This window comes from Petaurus breviceps, unplaced genomic scaffold (genome assembly GCF_028583685.1).
Source record: "Petaurus breviceps papuanus isolate PSGF00001 unplaced genomic scaffold, PetGlider_PUasm1.0 90822, whole genome shotgun sequence".
Classification (NCBI taxonomy): Eukaryota; Metazoa; Chordata; class Mammalia; order Diprotodontia; family Petauridae; genus Petaurus; species Petaurus breviceps.
This window is the reverse complement of record NW_027187351.1, coordinates 5926760-5952653: the sequence shown is the minus strand read 5'-3', so window position 1 is coordinate 5952653 and position 25894 is coordinate 5926760. Positions and strand designations below refer to the sequence as shown.

Here is a 25894-nt window from a genome sequence, read left to right as displayed (position 1 = left end):
ATTTTATGTGACTTCATGTCTATAATGTATATAATATTGTTTATTTTCTTAATAGGTGCCTGATAGGTTGGAGGAAGGAAGAAAATTTGGAACTCAAAAATTTTTTTAAATAAATAAAAATTATTAGAAAAAGAAAAAAAAAGCTCGCCCAAGCAACAAACTTCCTGATAACTGAAATGGACCCAACAGAAGCCAATGACTCCATGATGTAATAAGAAATAGTAAAAGAAAGTCAAAATCCAGGGTGAAAAATAGAAGAAATTGTAAGCTATCTCACAGCAAAAAACAACTGGCCTGGAAAATAGACTGGGAAGAAAAAAAATAAGAATTATAGGATTATCTGAAAAAAAAAATAGCATAGGCATCCAATTTCAAGAAATCTTAAAATAAAACTGCCCAGTTCTCTTGGAAGCAGAGGGTAATGGAGAAATAGAAAGAATCTACTAGTCAACTCCTGAAAAAAATCCCAAAATGGAAACTCTCAAGAACATCATAGCCCAAATCTAGAGGTTCCAGGTCAAAGAAAATATACTGCAAGCAGCCATAAAGAAAAAATTCAAGTACTGAGGAGCCCTAATCAGGATCACATATGATTTAGCAGCCACTACAATAAAGAGAAGAGAATTTAGAATATGATGTTCTAGAAAATGAAGGTTATGGGCTGAGTCAATAACTTACTCAGCAAAACTCAGTATAATGCTATGAGGGGAGGGAGGGTGGTGCAATATTGTAGAATGAACCTTTAATGAAATAGAGGACTTCCAAGCATTCCTTATGAAAAGAGCTACAGAGAAACTTTGAAGTATAAACAGAGGAATAAAGAGAAACATATAAAGGTAAATAAGAATGAATGGTAAAGGATATAGGACCAAGTAAGGATAAACTGCTTTCATTCAAATATGGTAAAATGATGCATGATTATTTGATCACATCATCATTAGGGTTCATAGAGAGAGTCCAATTGGTCTGAGAGTGGTTCTATTATGTTTTGATAACCTTAAAAAAAAATGGAAAGGGGCAGCTAGGTGGTGCAGTGATAAAGTGCTGCCCCGGAGTCGGGAGGACCTGAGTTCGGTTCCGGCCTCAGACACTTAACACACACACACACACAAAACCTAGCCATGTTATCTTGGGCAAGTTACTTACCCCCAATTGCCCTCCAAAAAAGGAAAAAAACATGGAAAAAGAAGAATACATTGCGGGATGTGGGTGGGAGACAGGGAAAAGAAGGTCTACTGGGGACCTGTGGGGACATCATCTCACATAATGATATGCATAATAAACATTTACACAGACAAGGAGAGCAGAGAGTGTCTGATGCTTGAATCTCATTCTCATTTGAACTGGTCAAAAGGAGAACACACACACACAAATGGTACAGAAGTAAATTTCACACAACAGGGAAACAGGAGAGAAAAGGAGAATTAGGGGAAAGGGGAGAATTAGAAGGAGAGAAGATTAAGAGAATAATTAGGCCTAAACAAAACAAATTCTAAGGATGTACAAAATATTTATAGCTCTTTTTGAGGTGGCAAAGAATGGGGGTTTTAGAAAGAGGTTGTAAATTGGGGAATAGAGGAACAAGTTATGATACATAAATGTGATGGAATATATTGCACTAAACTCTAATCAGCATAATGACTAACTAGGATTCCAGAAGACTAATGATGAAATATGCTATCTCTCTCCTGATAGAGGGATGAAGAACTCAATGCAGAACGAGATAAATATTTTTAATAAACTTAAAAACTCCCATCAACACTATAATCAGTCACAATTCTTGGAGAATTATAATGAAACATGCTGCCCACTTCCTGACAGAGGTGATAGACTCAGGGTACAGGTTGAGAAATATTTTTATTTTATATGTGGTCAATGAAAAATTTTGTTTGGATGACAATACATGTTTATATCAAGGGTTTTGCTTTTGTTTTTCTTGTTTTCTCAGAGGAAAGCAGGGAAGAAAGTGGCAGAGAGAGAAAGAAAATATAATAAATGTAAAAAAATTATAACTCTCTGGTATAAATCCTTCTTTCTTATGTGTGATGCTTAGTAAAAGTTATTGAGAAAATGAGAAAAAATGCATGAACTACATTGACAATGAATGATCAACAATTAGCATCAGATATTTTTCCAGAAATAGATTACCGTGATGAGAGAATATCCTAATCAATAATAGGAAAAAAAATTTCACACTATGAAATCACTTAAAGAACTACATTCCTCAAAAAAAATACTAAAAAGCATAGGAATGAATATATATTTCATTAGTATGGCAAAGATGCATTTATCTAAAAAAAATATGTAATGGGGACAAACTAGATGTCTTTCCAGTAAGATCAGGATTAAGACAAAGATGTCCATTATCATCACTATTATCTGATATAGTGATAGAAATGCTATAGTAATAAGATGAGGAAAATAAATTGAAGAAATACACATAAAGAGGAAACAAAATTATCACTTTTGCAGATGATATTATAGTCTATTTAGAGAACTCTAAAAAAACTAAAAATTATTTGCAACAATTAATATTATACAAAGTTGTGGGATATTAAATAAATAAATTAAATAAATCCATGTAAATTATCAGAATTTTTATACATTGCCCAGTAGAATAATCTAGAAAGGCAACTTCCAATCTAAATAACTATAGAATTATAAAAATACTTGGCTACCTATCTATTTAGACATACAAGAGAAATACTTTAAGGCAGGCCTTTAGAAAAATAAAGACCCAAATATTTGGAGAAATAGTCATTGCTCATGAGTGGGATGAACCAATATCATATAAAATGATAGTACTACCTAAATTTATTTATTCCATAGCATACCAGTAAACTACCACAGGATTATTTTATAGAGGTAGGAAAGACACAACAAAAATCATCTGGAGGAATAGGTCAAGAATATTCAAAGAAATGGTGAGGTGGAGTAAGCAGAGAATCACTGTAGCTCTCCTATATTCACCTCCAAACAACCATGCCCCAGAACAAATCCTGGAACAGCACAGCCAACAGAAAAATGGGGAGGAGTGGTCTCTTAGCCCAGGAGACTTGGAGGATCTGAAAGAAAAATCCCTCTCACTCAGGTAAAAGGGGAGTGAATTCCAGGGTAGGAAGCATCTCAGCAAGCCAGCAGCAAACTCCACCTCAGCAAACCAGCAGGAGATCCTGAACCCCAATGTAGTAGAAGAGAAAGTAGCCCAGACCTCCACTTACTTCAGCACAGCCCAGGGCAAACAGGCAACCTCCAAGCAGCCAGACTTACATGTGCTTCAGTGTAGCCCCAGGGAAATGCAAAAAAAAAAAAAAAAAACCTACAGGGCCTCAGCACAAGCCAGACAACACCACTACGACCTCTGCTCAGCTCTAGGTAAGCTCCCAGACCCCTACAGCCTCCAGCAGTGCCAGCCACCCCCTCAACACAGCACCAGACACGAAGGTGTCCCGTGGATCTCTGGGCAGCATCAGTGAAGCACCAGTAAACAGCCAGGGCTGACATCCACTGGAACAAGAAGCCTGAGAACGAGCCCCTGCCACCCTAGGAGCAGAGCTCAAATTTCAAAGAAAGGAAAAAGGCTAGAAAAAGATAAATAAACAACAACAAAAAAAGAATCTGATCATAGAAAGTTATTTTGGTGACAGGAAAGACCAAGATACAAACTCAGGACAACAATGTCAAAACACCTATGAGCAAAACCCCAAAGAAAAACGGTAAGTGGTAGAAAGGGGGCCTAACAATACCATATCTTAAACTACATTACCAAAGAGCAATTTCTGAAACAATTTGGCACTGGTTAAAAGTAGAGAAGTTAGTCAGTGAAAGAGATTAGGTATCTAACATACAGAAGCCAAAAACCCTAGGAGCCTAGTGTTCAATAAACCCAAAGACCACAGTTACTGAGGTAAGGACTCACTTATTCAACCAAAAAATACTGGAAAAACTAGAAAGCAATCTGGAAGAAATCACATATAGACCAATATCTCACATTATACACTAATATATGCATCAAATAGTTGCATGACCTGCATAATAACAATATAGTCCAGCAGAAAGAGAAAGAAAAAGAAATATTTAAAATGACTACAGAATGTATGAAATACTGGGAAGTCTACCTACCAAGATGCACACATGAAAGATATAACTACAAACAACCATTTACACGTATAAACAGAGACCTAAGTAAATGTAAACAAACAGACAAACTAATTGTTTATAGGTAGAATGAGTTCATAAAATTAAAATGAATATTTAAATTCATATATTTAACATCATACCAAAGGATTACTTTATAGAACTAGAAAAATAATAATGAAATTCACAAGGTGGCCAGAAAGTCAAGAATCTGAAGGGAAATAATGAAGAAAAGTGGGAACAAAAGAGACATAGCAATATCACATCTCAGAGTGAACTACAAAACAATGATCCTCAAATAATTTTGATAATTGGTTTAAAAAAATTGAGAGCTGTCAGTGAAATTTAGATATATATGGAATACATGTAAGCAAATGAGACTAGTAGTTTGGTGCTCTATAAACAACACAAAGACCCCAACTACTAGAATGAGGACTTTGTATTTGATTTTCTTAAAAATTGCTGGGAAAATTAGCAATATGGAAAATTTATATTTACATTGTACACCTTAATACCAAGAAAAGCTTCTAACGAATATGTGACCCAGATATAAGAAGTTGTGTTATGAACAAATTAGAGAAACATGGAAAAATACCTATCGGGTCTATGGAAAGAAGAAAAGTTTATGATCAAAGTATAGAGAGAATTACATAAGAAAAAAATGCATAATTTTAATAACATAAAATTAACTTTTTTTCAAAAACAAATCCAAGAAAACCAAGATTAAAAAGGAAACAATCAGGAAACAATATTTGCAGAAAGTTTCTCTGATAAAGTTCTTATTTCCAAGACATATAAGAAACTGATTCAAATTTGGAAAAATAGCCATTCCCTAGCTGATAAATGGTATAAGGATATGAACATATAGTTCATATGACTATCTATAGCCATCTAAAAAGAAAGACCTCAAATCACTAATTATTAGAGAAATACAAATTAAAGTAATCTTGAGGTTCCACTTCATACCCATCAGATGGATAAAGATCACCAAAAAAGAAAAATGACAAATACTTAGAGGGGTTGAAGGAAAAGAAACATATTGATGTACTCATTATTAGTGGACCTGTGAATGAGTACAACCATTTTTTGAAAATAATTTGGAATTATACACAAAAAGTTGAATCTATAGCTGACCTTTTTTAGCAGCTCTCTTTTTGTAGAGGCAAAAAACTGGAAACTAAGTGAGACACCCATCATTTAGGGAATGGTTAAACAAATCATGGTATATGAATGTGATGGAACACTATTATGCTGTAAGAAATAAAGAAATAGAATTCTGGAGCTAAGATGGTAGAGTGAGGCAGGAACTCACTTGAGCTCTCCCAAATTTCCCTTCAAATGACTTTAGAATAATACCTTTAAATGAATTTTGGAGTGATGAAGCAGTTTTCCAGCCCAGGACAGCTTGGAGGGTCAGTAGGAAAGGTCTCACATGGTCTAGGAGCAAGCCAACACCAGGCCACATCCCAGCAGGCCAGCAGCAATGTCCTGAGCCCTGAAGCAAGGCAGAAGTGATGTCCTGTAACTAGCACAAACCAGCAGCAAGGCCCCAAGACTGGAGCAAGCCAGAAATAAGTTTCTGCAACCAGCACAAACCAGCAGTTAGGTCCTACCCTGGGTATAAGCCAGCTGTCAGTGCAGGTCAGCAGCAAGGCTCTGAGTCCAGTATAAGCCAGCAGCAAGGTCCTGCCTCCCAGTGAAAGCCATTAATGAAGCCATGAGCCCCGGCTTAAGAAGCTTGGCACAGGTCTCTCTCCATTGCAGGAGCTGAGCCTAACTTTAACATAAAATGAAAAGTCATGAAATAGACTGGAAATTAGCAAAAAAAAAAAAAAAAGATGACCATAGAAAGTTACTACAGTGACAAGAAGGATCAAGGCAAAAACTTAGAAAAGATTACTGCATGCAAAGCCTCAAATTAAAATGTGAATTGGTGTCAGGCCCCAAAAGAACTCCTGGAAGAGCTGAAAAAGGATTTTAAAAATCAAAAAAGAGAGGTAGTAGAATAATTGGGAAAATAAATTAGAGTAATATGAGAGGATCATGAAAAAGTGGTCAACAGTTTGGTTAAAGCACCAAAAAAAAAAGAAAGAAAGAAAAAGACATACAAAAATTCCCTAAAGAAAACAATTCCTTAAAAAGTAGAATCAACCAATTGGAAAAGGAGGTACAAATGTTCACTAAAGAAAAATCCTTTAAAAATAGAATTGGCCAAATGGAAAAGGAGTTCTAAAAGCTCATTGAAGAAAATAACTCTTTAAAAATTAGAATTGGGCAAGTAGAAGCTAATGACTCCAAGAAATAATAAAACAAATAATAGAAAACAAGAAATAATAAAGCAAAAGCAAAATTTTGAATGGAAAAATGTGAAATTTCTCATTGGAAAAACAAATGACCTGGAAAAAAAGATCAAGGAAAGATAATTTTAAAATTATTGGACTACCTGAGAGTCATGATCAAAGAAAGGGCCTGGATAGCATCTTTCAAGAAATTATCAAGGAAAATTGTCCTGAACCAGGTGGTAAAATAGAAATGGAAAGAATCTACCTATCACAACCCCAAAGAGATCTCAAAATGAAAATTCCCAGGAATATTGTAACAAATTCCTGGGCTCCCAGGCCAAAGAGAAAATATTGTAAGCAGCCAGAAAAAAAAAATTCAAAAATAAAGACATAGTCAAGATTATACAGGATTTAGCAGCTTTTACATTAAAGGATCAGAGAGCTTGGAATATAAAATTCCAGAAGTCAAAGGAGCTAGAATTACAACCAAGAATCACTTACACAGCAAAAGTGAGTATAATCCTTCAAGGGGAGGGGAGAAATGGATATTTAATGAAATTGAGGACTTTCAAGCATTCCTAATGAAAAGAACAGACCTGAACAGAAAATTTGATCTTCAAATGCAAAACTGAACAGAAGCAGAGAAAAGTACAGGAAAGAAAAAAACACAAAAGATTCAATAAGACTAAACTCTTTATATTCCTATACTGGAAGATGATACTTGTAACTCATAAGAACTTTTATCCCTATTAGGGTAATTAGGAGTATACATAGACAGAGGGTATGGGTGTGAGTTGACTATAATGGAGTGATATAAAAAAAATCAAGGGGTGAGAAAGAAGATTATATTGGGAGAGGAGAGAAAGGAGAGATAAAATGCAGCAAATTGTCTCACATAAAAGAGTCTCAAAAGAGCTATTATAGTGGAGTGGAAGATAGGAGTGGGGGTCATTGGGCACCTCCTGAGCCTTACTCTCATCAGAATTGGCTCAAAGAAGGAATAATATACATACTCAGTTGTGTATGGAAATCTATATCACCCTATAAAAAATAGAAAAGGAAGTAGAAAATATGGGGATAAGAAAAAAGGAGGGGACTGATAGAAGGGAAGGTGGATTAGGGGAGGTAGTGGTCAGAGTAAAACACTTGTGAGGAGGGACAGGGTGAAAGATGAGAGAGAAAAATGGAGAAAAATAAGATGGAGGGAAATACAGAGCTATCATAACTATAAATGTGAATGGGATAAACTCACATATAAAATGGAAGCAGATAGGAGAATGTATTAAAAGCCAGAATCCTAAAATAGACTGTTTGCAAGAAACACATTTGAAGCAGAGCAACATATACAGAGTAAAGGTAAAGAGCTGGAGAAGAATCTATTATGCTTCAGCTGAAGTAAAAAAAAAAAAGTGGTAGCAGTCATAATCTTAAAACAAAAGGAAAAATAGACCTAATTAAAAGAGATACAGAAGGAAACTATATTTTGCAAAGAGTACCCTAGAAAATAAAGTAATATCAATACTAAACATATATATACACCAAGTGGTACAGCATAGAAATTTTTAAAGGAGAAATTAAATGTGTTGCAGGAGGAAATACAGAGTAAAAGCATACTAGTGGGGGACCTCAACCTTCCCCTCTTAGAACTTTATAAATCTAACAAAACAAAACAAAAAAGAAAGATATTAAAGAGATGAATAGAATTTTAGAAAAGTCAGATATGATAGACCTCTGGAGAAAACTGAATAGGAATAAAAAGTAGTATATCTTTTCTCAACACTATTTAGCATTCACACAAAAACTGACTATGTATTAGGGCATAAATACCTCAAAACCAAATGCAGTAAAACAAATATTAAATGCATCCTTTTCTGATCTTAATGCAATAAAAAATTACATTCAATAAAGGGCAGGGGAAAGATCAATTAATAATTGGAAACTAATCTAGTCCTAAATAATAAATGGGTCAAAGAACAAATCATAGAAATAATCAATAATTTCATTAAAGGAAACTCAAAATTGTTTTTACATGTAATTGGGGAAAAATAAAGTATTAATAAAGACCGAAAGAAAAGCTCCATTTAGAAAAATAAATAAGGAAATAGATGATTTCAAAGAAACATAGAAAGATTTCTATGAACTAATGCAGAGTGAAGGTAACCACACCAGAAGAATAGTTTATGCTATAATATCACTATTATAAAAATGAACAATTTTGAAGCCTTTTATAAACTTGATTAAGCATAAAATAAAATTTGAAAAATTAATTAATTAATTGATTGATTGAAACAAAAAGACCAGGAGAACAATTTATACAAAAATACTACAAAGATTTTCCAGAAACTATAATCAATGCAATGACCATTCATTACATATTTGTTACAAAGAATTCATTATGTTCCAGGCACTGACTGAGTTCAAGAAAGAAGGAAGGAAGGGAGGGAGGAAGGAAAGAATGAAGAAAGGAATAAAGAAAGAAAGGAAGGAAGGGAAAGAAAAACATCCCTGCCCTCAAGAATCTCACATTCTATTGGAGGTAAACACACATATAAATATATCTTCATACATGCATGTACACATCCACACATTTATGTTCATATGTATATACATCTATGTATATGTACGTGGCATGTATGTGAACATACTTATTTATGAATAAATATGCTCTGCTACAGCTAACATAAAGACCAGATGAAAGGTAACCGTAGAAGGAAAAGCCCTTGTAGCTGGGTGGTGACCAGGAAAGGTCTTCTACAAATTACAGCATTTGAACTAATTCTTATAGGAAGCCAACCAGTGATTCTAAGACATGAAGTAAGAAAGAGAGAGCATTTGTGTCATGTACACAAAAGCCCAGAAATGAGAGTCAGTGTTGTGTGTGAAGAGCAGTAAGTTGGCCAGTTTGATTAGATTCTAGAATGGATAGAGGGAAGTACAGTGTAAAAATATTGGGAAGGTAGGAAGAGACCAGGTTGTAAAAGTTTTAAATGCCAAATGGAAGATTTTATATTTGATCCTGGATGTAATGGTGTGTCCCTGATAGGAGTAGGAGTGTGGCATACTCAGATCTGCACTTTAGGAAAATTTCTTCAGCAGTCACATGTCTGAAAGATCAGAATGGGGAGAGGCTATTGCAATAGCTCAGGCCAGAGGCAACGAGGGTCTCAACAAGAATGGTAATCATAGGGGCAGCTAGGTGGCATAGTGAATAGAGCATCAGCCCTGAAGTCAGGAGGACCTAAGTTCAAATCCAACCTCAGACATTTGACACACTTACTAGCTGTGTGACCTTGGGCAAGTCACTTAACCCCAATTGCCTTGCCTTCCCCTCTCCAAAAAAATATTTATAAAAGGAATGGTAATCATATAGGTGGAGAGAAAGGGACAGATGCTAGATGCTGCAAAGGTAGAAATAGCAAGATTTGGCAACAGATTGTGTATGGGGGAAGGAGTATGAGTGAGATTGAAGAGTTGAAGGTGACATTAATTCTTGGTATATTTAATTTCCTGTTATTGCATAATTTTCTGCTCTGATGATTTAGGAACCCCTCTGTGAATTTCTTTTCAAATCCATAATCTCATGAAGCCTTCATATGAGCTGCTTTCTCAAAATTAAACTATTGTGTTTGGTTAGTTTGTGAATTCATCACTCTGAGAATCCTAAAACTGGCTTGGGGCTGCAGAACAGGTTCAGAAAACGATTGGATTAAGTCCTGCTTCTATAGGTGGGAAAAGTCATGCTCAGGAGTTTGCACAATGATGCCCACTGGCAACTACGGCAAGAACACACAGGCCCCTCCTAATCCTTAAGATAAGTGCTAGAAAAATAGGGAGATATTCAGGTGTCAGTCCAGTGGATTCTCCTAGACAAAACAGGGTGCTGAAAAGAGAGCACTAGATTTGAAGTCTCAGGATCCAGGTTTAAATACTAGCTCTTCCACTGATTTTCCTGAATGACCTTGAAAAAAATAATTTCCCCTCTTGAGGTCTCAGTTTCCTCCTCTGAACTAGATATAAATTAGCAATATATAATGACTTAAGGTTTGCAAAGCACTTTAAAAATGTCATTTCATCCTCACAACAACCTTGGAAGATAAGTAACTTTATACACACAAACACACATACACACGCACACACACATATATATATATATATATAATGCTAAATCATATATTATATGTTACATTACGTATAATGTGTTGTGTTATATATATTATATATAATCCCCTTTTACAGATGAAGAAACTGAGATAGACAGCAGTTATGTAACTTGCCCAGTGTCACACAGCAAATATGTGAGGCAGGATTTGAATTCAGATATTCTTGACTTCAGGTCCAATGCACTATTCACATTTTCTGAGTTACCCAGTCCTGGAAATGAGGTCATGGAGTGGGGAGAGAAAATGATGACAGGAGAAGGGAATATGTAATTACCAGCAAAAATGAAGAAGAATATTTCTTTAGTTAAGTGCCCAATGGAAACAGAAGCCCTATGTGAAAAATATAGTTCTTGCTCTCAATAGCAAATATCTATGTAAAAGAAACCATATCTAAATGTAAGGTATTGCTATTATGATATGCAAACATATGTACAGGATTCAAAAAGCATTTGTAAAGTACTTACCAAACGTAAAACCTTGTGCTAGGTTATGGACTTACCAAGACTAAATAAAAAATAATTCCTGCTCTCAAGGAGCTTATAGTCTACTAAGGGCATGCAATATTTATGCAGATATATAAGTACAAGATAACATGAAAAGAGAGAAAGTACTCACAAGCAAGAGAATCAGGAAATGCTTTCCATAGGAAGTAGGACCTGAGTTGAGCCTTTGAGGAAACTACAGATAGTAAAAGGTGAAGGTGGAGATGAATAGTGAATATATTCTAAGTATGTAGAACAGTATATACAAAGGCTTGGAAGAGGGAGTTGGAATCTTGAGTTTGAGGAAAGGAAATTGGGCTAATTTGGATGGAATGTAGGAGAGGAATGTGAATAAGCACAGAAAGGCTGGAATCAGATTGTTAAGAATTTTAAATGCTGTATCAGAACATCAGAAAAGTTTTTATTGCATCCTAGAGGCAATAGGGAGCCACAGAAGATTTTTGAGTAAAAAATAATATGTTATGATTTGTGAATTAGGAAAATTATTTTGGCAGTTATCTGAAAAATGAGTGGGGAAATGGAAGAGAGAAAGACTGATAGAAGAGATGCCAATTTTAAGGCTAATTTACTAATCTAGCCAAGAGATAAAAGTGGTACTGAATTAGAGTAGTGGAAGTGAAGAGAAGGAAACAAATAGAAAAGATGTTTAAGAGGTAGAATTGAGAAGAATTGACAATTGATTAAATATGAGACATGAAGGAAAGGTAGGGGTCAAGAATAACTGAACTTAGGAAGCTGGGTGACTGGATGAATGGTGGTGAACTCAACAAAAATCAGGAAGATTGGATGACATTTGGCTCTACAGGGTAAAATAATGAGTTCCATTTGAGTTTAAGATGCCTGTCTAGTTAAAAGAAGAAGAAAGAGAGATAAGGACCAATTTGTACAAAAATATTTATAACAGCTTTTGTGTGTGTGTGGTGACAAAGAATTGGAAATTGTAGGGAAGTCCATAAATAGCAGAAGAAGTTGTAGCATATAATTGTGATGAAATATTATTGTGCTATAAGAAATGATGAGCAGGTTCCTTTAAAAAAAAACTGGAAAGACTTACAAGAACTGATGCAAGGTGAAGTGAATAGAATCAAAACAACAATATTGTACAGCAATCAACTGTGAATGATTTAGCTATTCTCAGGAATACAATCATCCAAGACAATTCCAAAGGACTATGATGAAAAATGCCACCCAACTCTAGAGAAAGAACTGATTGAGTCTCAATGCAGATTGAAGCATACTTTAAACATTTTTCTTTATTTTTCTTGGGGGGTTTTTTGGTCTGTGTTTTCTTTTGCAAAATGGAAAATATATTTTGCACATGTATAATCTATACCTAATTGCTTGCTATCTCAGGAAGGGGTTGAGGAAATAGGGAGAAAGAAATTTTGGAACCCCAAATTTTCAAAAACAAAAGTTTTAAATTATTTTTACATGTAATTTGAAATACATGTGTGCATAAATTTTCACCAAAAAAAAAAGAAATGGAGAAAATGTTAAAAATGCGTATTATTTTTTCAAAAGGTGCCTGTCTAGGTTAAGAGTTCATCATGCTATTGATGAGATGGTCATAGAACCCAAGAGAGAGATTAGGGCTGGATAGAAAGAGAGGCAAAGTCAGTCATCTACAGAGAGATGATATTGAGACCATAGGATCTAATGAGGCCACCAAAAAATTGTGGAAAGAGAGAAGGGAAGAGGTCCCAGTACTCAACCTTGAAGGGAAGCCAAAGTCAGAGGGCAACAAGACCAGAAACAAATATATGTGAAAATAATTATATGTTGATGTTACAATTTTCATATTTCTTCAAAATACAGTGTAGATCAGTAGAGCTGCCAAGTGCATCTAACCTCACTGACAGTGGGTTTGGCAGGTCTGCCTTAGTGCTGGCACAGGATTCAACAAATTCTGGCCTGAACATCATTTCAGCATAAGGAGTGGTTGAGCTGACTGAAGCTAATAAAATGTTAAGTTCTTTATTGATGGAGCAATGTGTTAATAACAGCATGTTAATACTAGTTAAAAGAACTTGTTGACATCTGAGTTGTTCTACTGCAAGATCAGAACTCCATAGGCCTTGTCCTCTAAAAGAAACTGCTTTTTGTCTTAGCCGCTCATTTCTGAAATCAATAACTCAATGGGTTTCAAAGTATTCATTCAGCCAAAAGTTCATTTACTGTACTTTAATATTTCAAAAAGTCTGTGATTTCATGATCTTGGGTCCTCCTTCCACTAATGCATATCACAATCCCTCTAATATCTTAAAGACTGGCTTCCTGAATTACTAAGACCAAGAAAATGTGTTAAGGAGTAGACAACTTTTGGATGAAAGTCAATGTGTCTTATAGAAAATGTGGTGGATTTGGAGGTTAGAGATTGAAGACCTAGATTCAAATCTCTTATCTGCTGCTTACTATTCGGGTGACCTTGGGAAATTCATCAATTAATTAATAAATAAACATTTATTAAATATCTATTATGTATAAGGTTCTGGCTTAGCTATTCAGGAAACAAAGACAAAAAAAGAAAAGAAACAACCCCTGCCCTTAAAGAACTTACTTACATCCTATCAGGGAAGGTAAAAAGCATGTATATAGAAAACAGAGGGAGGGAAGCACTAGTCTCTGGGAGTATCAGGAAATGTGGAATATAGCATTTAAACTGAGTCATTTTACCACTATGGGACCCAGTTTTCTCAATTCTAAAATGTAGGAGCTGGGTTATATCTCTAAGATTCTTTCCTACTCTAAATTCTAATGCTATGATGAACCTCAAACTTAATGAGACAGATTTTTGTATGAGGGCATTGATTGAGGCCATACTTGAACCTCTTCCAGCTTGGTAGGACAAGCCATAGCTTATGTTTCCATATCGTGCCCCTATCTGTAAGTATTTTCCAAGCCTCTATCCTACTTGCTCTGCTCTCCTCTCCTCTCCTTTTCTCTCCTTTCCTCTCTGAAACCTCATCAGCTACCATGCTTTTGACATCTGCAGGCAAACAACTCATGCACACACACACATATGTGTGTGTGTGTCTCTATCTATCTTGTATATATATATGTACACTGAAACATATATGTAGTCCCAGTTTTTCTCTCAAGTTTCACTCTCGTTGAGAGTGGCTGGAATGCATTCTCCCCATGACCTCTGCCTCACAGAGTCCCTCTCTTCTTGTAAGATGCAGTTCAAGCATCATCTTCTATATGAAGCCTTTCCAACTGCTAGTACCTTCCATGTCAAATCACCCTGTGTTTAACTACTTTACATTTATTCATTCTATTTGCATTCATCCATTCTATATTTGTGTTTATTCATTTCCTATTTATAGTCTTCTTTTGCCCTCACTTCTCACATCTGATTAGTTACTAAGTCTCATCCATATATCTCTGTCCACATCCACTCCTTGAGGTAGCTGGTGGTGCAGTGGAAAGAATGATGGGCCTGGGGTCAGAAAGACTTAAATTCAAAATGTGACCTCAGACATTTGCTAGCTGTTTGACCCTAGGCACTTCATTTCATCTGCCTCAGTTTCCTCTTATATAAAATAGGAATAATAATAGTACCTACCTTAAAGGCTTGTTGTGAGGCTCAAATAAGATAGTATTTGTAAAATCTTAGCAAAGTGACTGGCACATGGCAGGCACTATATAAATGCTTATTGCCCTCCCTTCCTTTTCTTTACAATCCCAATGCCAACACCCTAATCAAAGGCTTTCAGACCTTATCTTTCCCCTAAACTACTATAATACCTTCCTAAGTGATAGCCTTACCTCCATTCTCTCCTCTTTCCAATACAGACTGTTGTCAAAATCTTATCCCTTTATAAAAGGTTCTGATCACATCACACTCCTGCTTGAGAAACTTCCCATGACTCCTGCCTACTAAATGAAATACAAATTCCTTAGCCAGCATTCAAGGCCCTCCATAATTTGTTCCCATACTACCTTTCCAGTCTTACTTGCAACTACTCCAGCCAAAATCAAATTACTCACGATTCCCTTATCTGTTCCTGTACTCTTCTGCCTTCATACAATTAATTGCACATGCTACCCATGCAAGCCATAGATACTTTCCCCCTTCTCCTTCCGTTCCTACTTATCTTTAACTATGGGAATCCTCTTCCCTCAAGGTTTGGCTCAAATGCCACTTTTATTTTAAAGTCTCCTCTTATGCCCCCCAACTAAAAGTGATTCCTCTCTCCTTTAATCTCCCATATCCCTTTATGTGACTCTGCCCATTGCCTTGATAATGTGTATTATACTTATTTATGGATATGTGCTTTAGATTCCCCATTAGGTGGTAAGGTGACTGAGGGGTTCATCTTTCAATCCTTGAAAAGTATATTTAAATGTATGGTACAGTGTAGGGAGAGTTCTTGACCTAGAATTTCAATGCTACCTCCCCTAGTAGTGTGACCAGGGACAGGTTTAACCTTCTTGAGCCTCAGTTTCTTCACCTATAAAATGGGGGTGAAAATACATATAATACCAACCTCACCAGGCTATTATGAGATATTATACACATTCAAAGGAAACATTACATCTATTGGTCTTTGCAAACTTTAATATCACAGGCTATCAAGGAAATTCTCTGGAGTCAAAAGACTTGGGTTCAAATTCTCCACATGTCACTTCTTGTCTGGGTGCCTTCAGGCAAATCACTGAACTTTTCTGAGTCCAAGTTCCCCAACAAAATAAGGAAATTGGACTAGCTGATGTCTAAGGTCCTTCTAGTTTTAGATCTGTGATCCTATATCAGCTATAATTGGCTGTCAAATGGCATGCCTAACATGGTACCTTACACAGAGCAAACATTTAGCAAATGTTTTCAATTTAATTCCACATGACCTATGTGGCAGAAAGAATTAATCAGAGGACTTGGGTCCAAATCCTGGCTCTGTAACTTACTATTTGTATGACCTCAGACAAGTCAGTTAACACTCTCTGATACCAGCTTTCCTCCATCTTTAAAATGAAGACTTGGGTAAGAGCCAACAGTATATGTGAGAATTAACTAAAGGACTTTCCAATAAGATCAGATGTAAAAAAGCAAAGTTACCCATAGTCACCACTTAATAAAGGGCTGGTAATGTTAGATAGAATTTTAAAATAAGAAAATGACATTGAAGTAATAAGCTTACATGAAAAGGAAACAAATTTATCACTTTTTATAGGTGATATATAAATGCAATTAATATGTAATGGCTTACATAAAGAATCATCAAGAGCCAACTAAAAAATTAATTGAAACAATCATAGATTGAGCATAGTTGCGGGATATAAAATAAATCCACACAAATAACCAGAATTTTTGTCTATTACCAAGAAGACCCATTAATAAATGGTCAAAGGATATGAGCACATGGAAGACATCTCAATGGAAGACATCCAAGCCATCAATAACAATATGAAAAAAATGTTAAAATCATTAATAATTAGAGAAATATAAATTAAAACAATGGGGAGATTCCATCTCACTCCATCAAAGTAACAAAGCTGACCAAAAAAAAGAAGAAAATGACAAATGTTGAAGGGGCTATAGGAAAATAGGCACATGGATGCAGAATTGGACTTATGAATGGGTAGAACTATTCTGGAAAGCAACTTGGAGCTATGCCCCAAAAGTTACTAAACTCGACCCAGTAATAACACTACTAGACCTTTTCCCAAAGTAATCAAAGAAAAAGGAAAAATATATACAAAAATACTTATAGCAGCTCCTTTTTGTAGTGGCATACAACTAAAAACCAAGGAGATACCCATTAATTGGGGAATGGTTGAGCAAATTATAGTATAGTGAATACTGTGTCATAAGAAATAATGAAAGGGATGGTTTCATGGAAACCTGTGAAGACTTTTATTAACTAATGTACAGTGAAGTGAGCAGAACCAGGAGAATAATTTATAATATGCCTACACTGTAAAAACAAAATAATTTTTGAAAGACTTAAGAATTCTGCTCAATACAATGACCAACCGTAATTCTATAAGACCAATGATGAAGAATGTAACCTGCTTTCTAACAGAGAGATGATAGGCTAAATATGCAGAATTAGACACTAATCTTTGGACACGCCCAATGTGGGTACTTGTTTTGTTTGACTATGCACATTTGTTATAAGTGGAAACTTTTTTCCTGGGATAGTAGAAAGTGGAAGAGAAATAAAAATAAAAGCTAACTTATTTTAAATGTTTAATTAATTAATAAAAATGAAAGGGTTGGATTAAATGGTCTCTAAGATTCCTTTCAGCTTTAATTCTGTGATCCAATATAAAAGATAAATGCAAATAGACAATACTAGCATCACTTATTCTTTTCATCAGGAAAAAGTCCTCAGTCTTTACACAGGAAGGCAATGTTACTTATGCACTATCAACAATGTGTTTTGAACAGTTTTTCCAATAGATATTAAATATATCTATACATATATGTACCTAAATTGCTGTTGTTCATTCTCCATTCTCAAAGAGAATTAATGACGTCAGAACCAAAGACAACCAATGTCTTGACTTGCAAATGAATTGGATTTAAGTGAGGCAGACCTAGACAAAGTATCAGCCTCACTTTCTTCCCCAGAGTCATCAGAATCCAATGGCTAATGATCTAAGACAATCCCAAAAGACTCATGGTGAAAAATTCTATCCATATCCAGAGAAAAAAGTATGAACTGAATGCAGGTCAAAACACACTATTCTCTCTCTCTCTCTCTCTCTCTCTCTCTCTCTCTCTCTCTCTCTCTCTCTCTCTCTCTCTCTCTCTCTCTCTCTCTCTCTCTCTCTCTCTCTCTCTCTCTCTCTCTCTCTCTCTCTCTCTCTCTCTCTCTCTCTCTCTCTCTCTCTCTCTCTCTCTCTCTCTCTCTCTCTCTCTCTCTCTCTCTCTCTCTCGTTTTTTTTGCTTTCTTGTGATTCTTCCCTTTTGTTCTGATCCTTCTTTCACAACATGACTAATTTGGAAATATGTTTAACATGTTTATACATGTATAGCTTATATTAGATTGCATGCCATCTTGGAGAGGGGGAAGAGGAAGGAGGGGGAAAAATTTAGAACTCAAAATATTATAAAAGTGACTGTTGAAAACCAAAAATGAATAAATTTAATAAAAAGGGGAAAAAAAGAATCCAATGGCAAGACATACGTCAAGTGATGGCCCTGGATGCAGTGTGCCTAAATGTATGAATATATGGGTACACACATACATGTGCATATGCATATGTATGTGTGTATATGTGTGTGTATAATTGTAATGGCAATAGGCATTTCCTGAAACTATAGAATAGCAGATATTCAAGTCAGTTATTTTTATTTTCTTAAGTGTGTCAATGAATAGATGAATAAAGTATTTCTTTAGCTACTAGAAAAAGGAAAGAGTATAACCCTGTGAGTCAAAAAGAGAAAAGAAGGGAGTATATACCTACAACAGATTTGGTTCAAAAAGGACTACACCATTTAATTCCAATAAATCATCATTGGTTTGGTTTTGGGTTTTTTTTTCTAAATAGTATGTTTGTTTCAATTACATGTAAAGATAGTTTTCAATATTCATTGTTTATAAGATTTTGAGTTTCAGATTTTTTTCTCCCTCCCATCTCCACTCCCCAAGATGACAAGCAATCTGATATAGGTTATACATGCACAATCATGTAAACATTTTCACATTAGTCATGCTGTAAAAGAAGAAGCAGAACAAAATGGAGAAGCCACACACACACAAAAAGAGAAAATAGTAGGCTTTGATCTGCATTCAGACTCCATGGTTCTTTTTTCTGGATGTGGATAGCATTTTCCATCATGAGTCTTGGAATTGTCTTAGATCATTCTATTGCTGAGAAGAGCTAAGTCAGTCATAGTTGATCATCGAATAATGTTGCCGTTACTGTGTACAATGTTCTTCTAGTTCTGTTCACTTCACTCAGCATCAGTTCATATAAAATTTTCTGGTTTTTCTGAAATCCACCTTCTCATCATTCCCTATATATAGCACAATAGTATTCCATTACATTCCTATACTACAACTTGTTCAGCCATTCCCCAGTTAACAAGCATTCCCTCAATTTCCAATTATTTGCCACCACAAAAAGAGCTGCTACAAATATTTTTGTACATGTGGGTCCTTTTCCCTTTTTTATGATCTGTTTGGGATACAGACCTAGCAGTATTGCTGTATCAAAGGGTATGCACAGTTTGATTGCCCTTTGGGCATAGTTTCAAGAAGTCATCCTTGTTCTTTCTGTGGCTTTGGAGATCTTTGCCATGACTCAGTGCTTCTCAGAATCCTTTGGCACATGTATAAAAATGTATATTTCCCCTAGTACAGACGCCTTTGGTTCAGTGGTTAAGAAGTAAAAGTGGGGGCAGGGTTTGAACATTGAAAAAAAAAAGCTTGTTTACAAGAATGAGGAGAGAGATGAAGGGGGCATATATGTACCAAGTATCTCAAAAGTCTTAGTGAAATTTTAAGCTTTAATAATTTAAATAATAACTGAGCTTTAATTGCTTAGAGCTGCATTAAGACGTTGGGGATACCTTATATATGGAACTGAGTGCTAATGGTACCTCAGCTTTCTCAAAGGGGTTTAGGGTTGTTGCAGATAGACCACATACCCACCTAGGTATGCAGTGAGCACTAAACTGGACCCCAGAGCATGCAGGAAAGAACCATATCTGTGAGCAAAGTCCAGCTTTTCATCAGCACTCCAGGATCATTATTAGAACATGACACAGTGGGAAAGGATGGCTTGCTCTTGGTGTATATATGGCTATGAATAAATCAGCTGTATCCTGATTTCATTGATCAATGAAAAAGATGAAAACTGGATCACTAGTGGCAGAGACAGAGAGAAGAAGAGTCTATAGAATCAGGTTTTTTTTAAGAGCCAGAAGAGAACTTCAATATCATTGAATAAAAAAGTATGATGTAGTGGAAAGAAGGCTAGACCTGAAGTCTGAAGATATCTGCATTTACAGGACACCTCAGACACTGCTTAGCTATGTAACCCTGGTCAAGTCACCTCACCTTCTGAGTCTTGATTTCCTCATCTGTAAGATGGAGATAATCATACTTGCAGCACTGACCTCACAGCATTGTTTTGAGGAACAAACAGGATGATGCATATTAAAGTGCTTTGTAAGCCTACAGGTCAAATATTATTATTATTATTATTATTATTGTTACTTGTCTCTGAGACCCAGCGAGATTAAGTAATTAGCCCAGTATCACACAATTAGTGGCAAAGCTATGACTAGAATCCAAATCTCTTGTATCAAAACCTAAATGTTGAAAAACTTGAGAAGAGGGACACTCCAAAATTCATTTACTTAATTGATTTTTTTTCAAAATAAAGAAGGCTCAATTTTTTTCCACTGGTAAAAGGAAAAGGAAAGATGATGCTGATGATGATGCATTTCATGAAAGGGAAAGCATGCAGAATGTTAAGCAAACATACAGAGAGTGGTCCAATTCAGCAAAAGCACAGAGCATTTGAAGGGAATAATATGAGATAAGTGTGGAAAGGCAGGGCAGAATCAAGTTGTGGAGGACTTTGAATGTCAGACAAAGAAGTCTAAACTCAGTAAGCAATAAATTACTAAAGATTTTTTTTAGAATAAGCATAATATGACCAGAGAGACAATAAGAATAACAAATGGCATTTATACAGCACTTTCCCCTCATACTAGGGGAAATCAATATTCATACTTACACTTCCCCCAACACCCTTACCTCCCAGTTCCTCAACCTACTCATCTCCCATGACCTACTTCTCCACCTCAACCAAAAATCTTGCCATCATCCACTTCCATGTCCTGAAATACCTTTATTTGTTGTCATCCCACCTCTCCCTTTGTCTTATAACACCCAAACCTGTTTTCATCCTCACCCAGAGTTCTTTCCCAATCCTTCCATACCTCATTTCTTTCCCAGACCATCACTTCTGTACTAGCTATACTCATCTCCCTTCCCCATCTTGACCCTTTGGTGAACTAGTTCAACTCTACATTGTCATCTCTCAAATCTCTTACCTCCTGATCCTATTGCCAATCTTCCCCTGTCAAGCCTCAGTCTTGGATTACTTCCACCATCTGCTTACTTCCCTCCTATTAATGTGTTGCTGATTGAAGCTGGAGAAAATCATGAAACCCACTGGATCCTCACTACAGCAAGGCAATCCTTTTATACCTACCTAACTGATTCACTACCTCACAGCAGTTTTTCCAAATCTTTTCATCCCTCCCCATACTTCCCATACTTCTTCTACCCTCCACCCTATAAGCTGCTAACCTGGCTTCATATGTCACTGAAAAAATATTGAGACTATTCAGTAAGAAAGAGTTCCCTCTCCTCCCCTCCTCTTCATTATTTTACACAAATGCCTTTCTTCCACTGTGTCTGCCTTCACCTTGGTCTCACATGAAGAAATGACTATTCTCTTTGCCAAGGTAAATACCACTATGCACAAATTATTTCATCCCATCCTATCTTCTCTAGAAGATTGCCCCTCCTATTACTCCCACTTTCTTACTAGTCTTCATTCATTTTCTGTCTACTGGATACTTCCCCACTATCTACAAACAAGCTCATGTCTTCCCAAGGCTCAGAAAATTCACACTTGATCCATCCATCCCCAATAGATATCATCCTATAACTCTCTTCCCTTTGGTTAAACTCCTTGAAAATGTTGTCTATAACCAGGGTCTCCACTTCCTTTCCTTTACCCTCATCTTAACTCTCTATGTTCTGATTTCTGATCTTATCATTCAACCAAAACTTGCTCTTTCCAAAGTTACCAATAATCTCTTAACTGCCAAATGAGCTTTTCTCATCCTTCTTGACCTCTCTTTAGTCTCTCACACTGTTTGCCACCCTCTTCTCCCTAGGTTTTCATGACACTGCTGTCACCTGGTTCCCATTCTATCTGTCTGACCTCTTTTGAAATCTCCTTTACTGGATCTTCATCAAGGTCATGTCTACCTTGAGTGCTTCCTCCACCCCTGCTCTATAAGGCTCTGCCCTGGGACTTCTCCTCTTCTCCTTTTATACTATTTTGATTGGTGATTTCATCATGTCCCATAGATTCAATCATCTCTATGCTGATGATTCAAAGATCTATTTGTCTGACCATAACCTCTCTCCTGACCTCCATATATTGCATTTCCAACTGCTTATTAGAGATCTCAAATTGAATGTCTTGTAATTACTTAAATTCAACATGCCCAGAACTAAACTCATTATCTTTCTCCCAGAACTAAACTCATTATCTTTCTCCCCAAACCCTTCCTTCTTCCTAACATCCTAATCACCAATAAAAGCACCACCATCTTCCCAGTCACCCAGCCTCAAAACCCAGCTGTCACCCTCAACTCTTCATTCCATGTCATCTCCTCCCCCAAATATTCAATTTGTTGCCAAGTCCTATCAATTCCACCTTCATAACATCTGTCATATACACCTTCCTTCTCTCCCTTGATACTGTCATTATTATGATGTGAGGGCTTGCCAAGCCCTTTTCAGGGTTGCTCATTCACCTTTGGTATCCATCTGCCATCCAACTCTCACCTGTGTCTCCAAGAAGATGTGGCATACATAATGCACTCAACCTGGTTTAGCCTTCCTGCAGAGGCAGTTTTACCAGGGTGTGGCCATTATGTATGCCACATCTTAAAAAACAGACTAACTCAAATGGTAAAAGAGGCTCAAAAAGGCAATGAGGAGAGGAATGCCTTAAAAAGCTGAATTTGCCAGATGGAAAAAGAATCTAAAAAGCTCAGGAGATTCTCTGAGGAGAATCATTCCCTCAGATTTAGAATGGAGGAAAGGGAAGCTAGTGACTTGAGGAGAAATCAAGATGCTGTTAAACAGATCCAAACAAATGAAAGAATAGAAGGCAAACTAGGTGGCGCAGTGAGTAAGAGCACTGGCCCTGGCTTCAGGAGGACCTGGGATCAGTTCCAGCCTCAGATACTTAACTGGTATCACACCAAAAAAACTGGCTGTGTAACTTGGGCAAGTTACTTACCCCCAATTGCTTTTAAAAAAAAAAAAAAGAGAGAGTGAATAGAAGGCAATGTGAAATATTTCATGGGAAAAACCACTGACCTGGAAAATAGATCCAGGAGGGATAACCAAAAATTTATTGGACTACCTGAAATCCATGATCAAAGAAAGAACCTAGAAATCATCCTCCAAGAAATTCTCAAGGAAAATTGCCCTGATGTTTTAGAACCAGAAGGCAAAATAGAGGTTCAAAGAATCCACCGATCACCTCCTAAAAAAAGATCCCAAAAAGAAAACTCCTAGGAATAATATAGCCAGGTTCCGGAATTCCCAGATCAAAGAGAGAATATTACAAGCAGCCAGGAAGAAACAATTTGAATATTGTGGAAACACAATCAGGATAACCCAGGATCTGGCAGCTTCTACACTGAGGGATCGAAGGGCCTGGAATATGATATTCCAGAGGTCAAAGGAGCTGGGATTAAAACCAAGAATCACCTACCCAGCAAAACTGAGTATCATGTTTCAGGGGAAAATATTGTCATTCAGTGGAACAGAGGACTTTCAAGCATCCTTGAAGAAAAAACCAGAGTTGAATAGAAAATTTGACATTCAGATGCAAGAAGCAAGAGAAGCATGAGAAGGTAAACAGGGAAAAGAAATCATAAGTCAAAGTGGAACTACTTACATTCCTACATGGAAAAATGATAATTGTAACTGATAAAACTTTTCTCAGTATGAAAATAGTTGAAGGGAAAATATATAGTCTTTATCAGAGGGTATATGGGCGTATGAATACATATGTGAATGTGTATATATATGTTTACAGGTATACATAGATAGAGGACACAGGACCAATTTAATAGGAAGGGATGATACTTAAAAGGTGAAATTAAGAGGTGAGAGAGGAATATAATGAGAGGAGATGGGGAGAGACAGAATGGGGTAAACTATCTCATATAGAAGAGGCAAGGGAAAATGGGTATAATGGAGAAGAACAGGAAGGCATAAGGGAATGGGTCAACCATATACTCTTTGAATTTGGCTCAGGGAGGGATTGACATACACACTAAATAGGGTATCTCACCCTACAGGAGAGTAGGGGGGAAGGGAAGAGGGGGGATGATGGAAGGGAGGGCAGGCTGGGGGGAGGTAAGTTGGAAGCACACACTTTTGAAAAGGGACAGGACCAAAGTAGAGAACAGATCAAGTGGGAGATGGGATAGGAGGGAGGGAAATATAATCAGTCTTCTACAATATATCTACTAATAAACTTTAGTAGCAAGAAAGGATTCCTCTAAGGCAATGGTTGGTAATTCTAAGAAATTTTGATGATTAGAAGAAGAATTTTTAGAGGAAATTTTTCTCCCTGGTAATTCCCTGTAGGAATGAAGGATTTATTGAATAACCACTATGTGCCAGACACTGTGCTAAATGCTTTACAAATATTATCTCACTTGATCCTCAAAACAACCCTGAGAGGTTGATGTTATTATGACCAACACTTTCCAGTTGAGGAAACAGATGCAGAGAGGTTAAGTGTCTTCTCCAAGGTCACTAGTAATCATCTGAGGCCATATTTAAATTCAAGTCTTTCCAGATTCCATCTATCCTGTGCCACTTAGTTGTCTCCTATACCACTGAGATCACAGGTTTCATCCTACCCCATCTTCCCATGTCCCCTCCCCAAAATCTATGCTATCTTTTTATAGGATGATGACATATTAGCAATCATAAATCAGGAAAGGAATCTATAATCATTACAAAATTTTCCATGAAAACATTGAGCTAATGTGTCATAGACAAAAAGGCTAACAAAATACTAAATGTTATTAGGTGATTTATCCTGTGGTATTGTCACTGTCTTTATTTGTATCTTCTCCCCTTATTAGTGTGACAGGTGAAAAATGAAATGACTATGGAAACAAAGGTATGAGCATCTGAGCATACTGATTTATTAAGCAATGTATGTCAATTGCATAACAAATTGGGATCAGCAACCTCCTGCAGCTTTGTCGCTGGACACCAAACACAGGGGGAGACAGACTTTTATACATTAAAAACAATTAATCAAATAAGACCAATTAATTAGAAGGAGATAATACAACATTGGGTATTATGATTTCTATAATTGGAGGAAAGATTAGGGGCTTTCCAAGTTGGAAGGGAGAGAGTGAATAAGTATAATTCCCTGAGATCAGAAAAAGGGTGTCCCATTCCTCCCATGTCTATTGACAAAGGAACATGAAAACAATAACTAATTGGTCACTGTGGGTCCAGTTTTCAGATAAGACATGGGTTGTTGTAGCACCAACATGATATGCACAGCAGCTACGAATACACTGGCATAATTCTGAATTGCAAAATATAAGAGACTCTCCACATGGAAGACAGAACCAAAACATTTATTCAAACAGCAGACAGCCTAATCCCAACATTAGAAAGCCAAATCCATCATAGCAACAAAGAAATCTATACACAATAACAATGCAAGGGTCACTACCATCCCCAAGCCTTCCCCCTGCTAGGGCCTTCCCACAAACCAAATACTCACAGTTCACTCCCTGCTTCCTCTCTCTTCCTCAGCTCTAACTGCTCTCACTCACTTCCTCTCAGCTTTACACTACCCTCTATGCTCCACCCATTTGGAAAACTCCTCCCACCACAGACTCATCTGATAGGCTTCCATGTGACTCAAGCTGGTTGCATGGGCCTATTAATGGATGGGAAAGATCTTCTCATTGAGCAAAAATACATTAACAGTACAGTTGTTTGAGAAGTATAATTGTGAGAAAACTCATTGCATCAATTTTTGGGTCTGGCTG

The 25894-nt window shown here is 36.5% G+C and overlaps 1 long non-coding RNA gene across 1 annotated transcript in view; it reads right to left on the bottom strand.

Annotated features, from left to right (window-relative positions):
* LOC138148017 (uncharacterized) overlaps positions 1–25682 on the bottom strand; it is a 106827-nt gene extending 81145 nt beyond the window's left edge. Inside the window, exon 1 of the long non-coding RNA XR_011164963.1 lies at positions 25624–25682. This is a non-coding gene — a long non-coding RNA (uncharacterized lncRNA). The remainder of the gene's footprint in view (positions 1–25623) is intronic.
* Between the last annotated feature and the right edge of the window lie 212 nt (positions 25683–25894).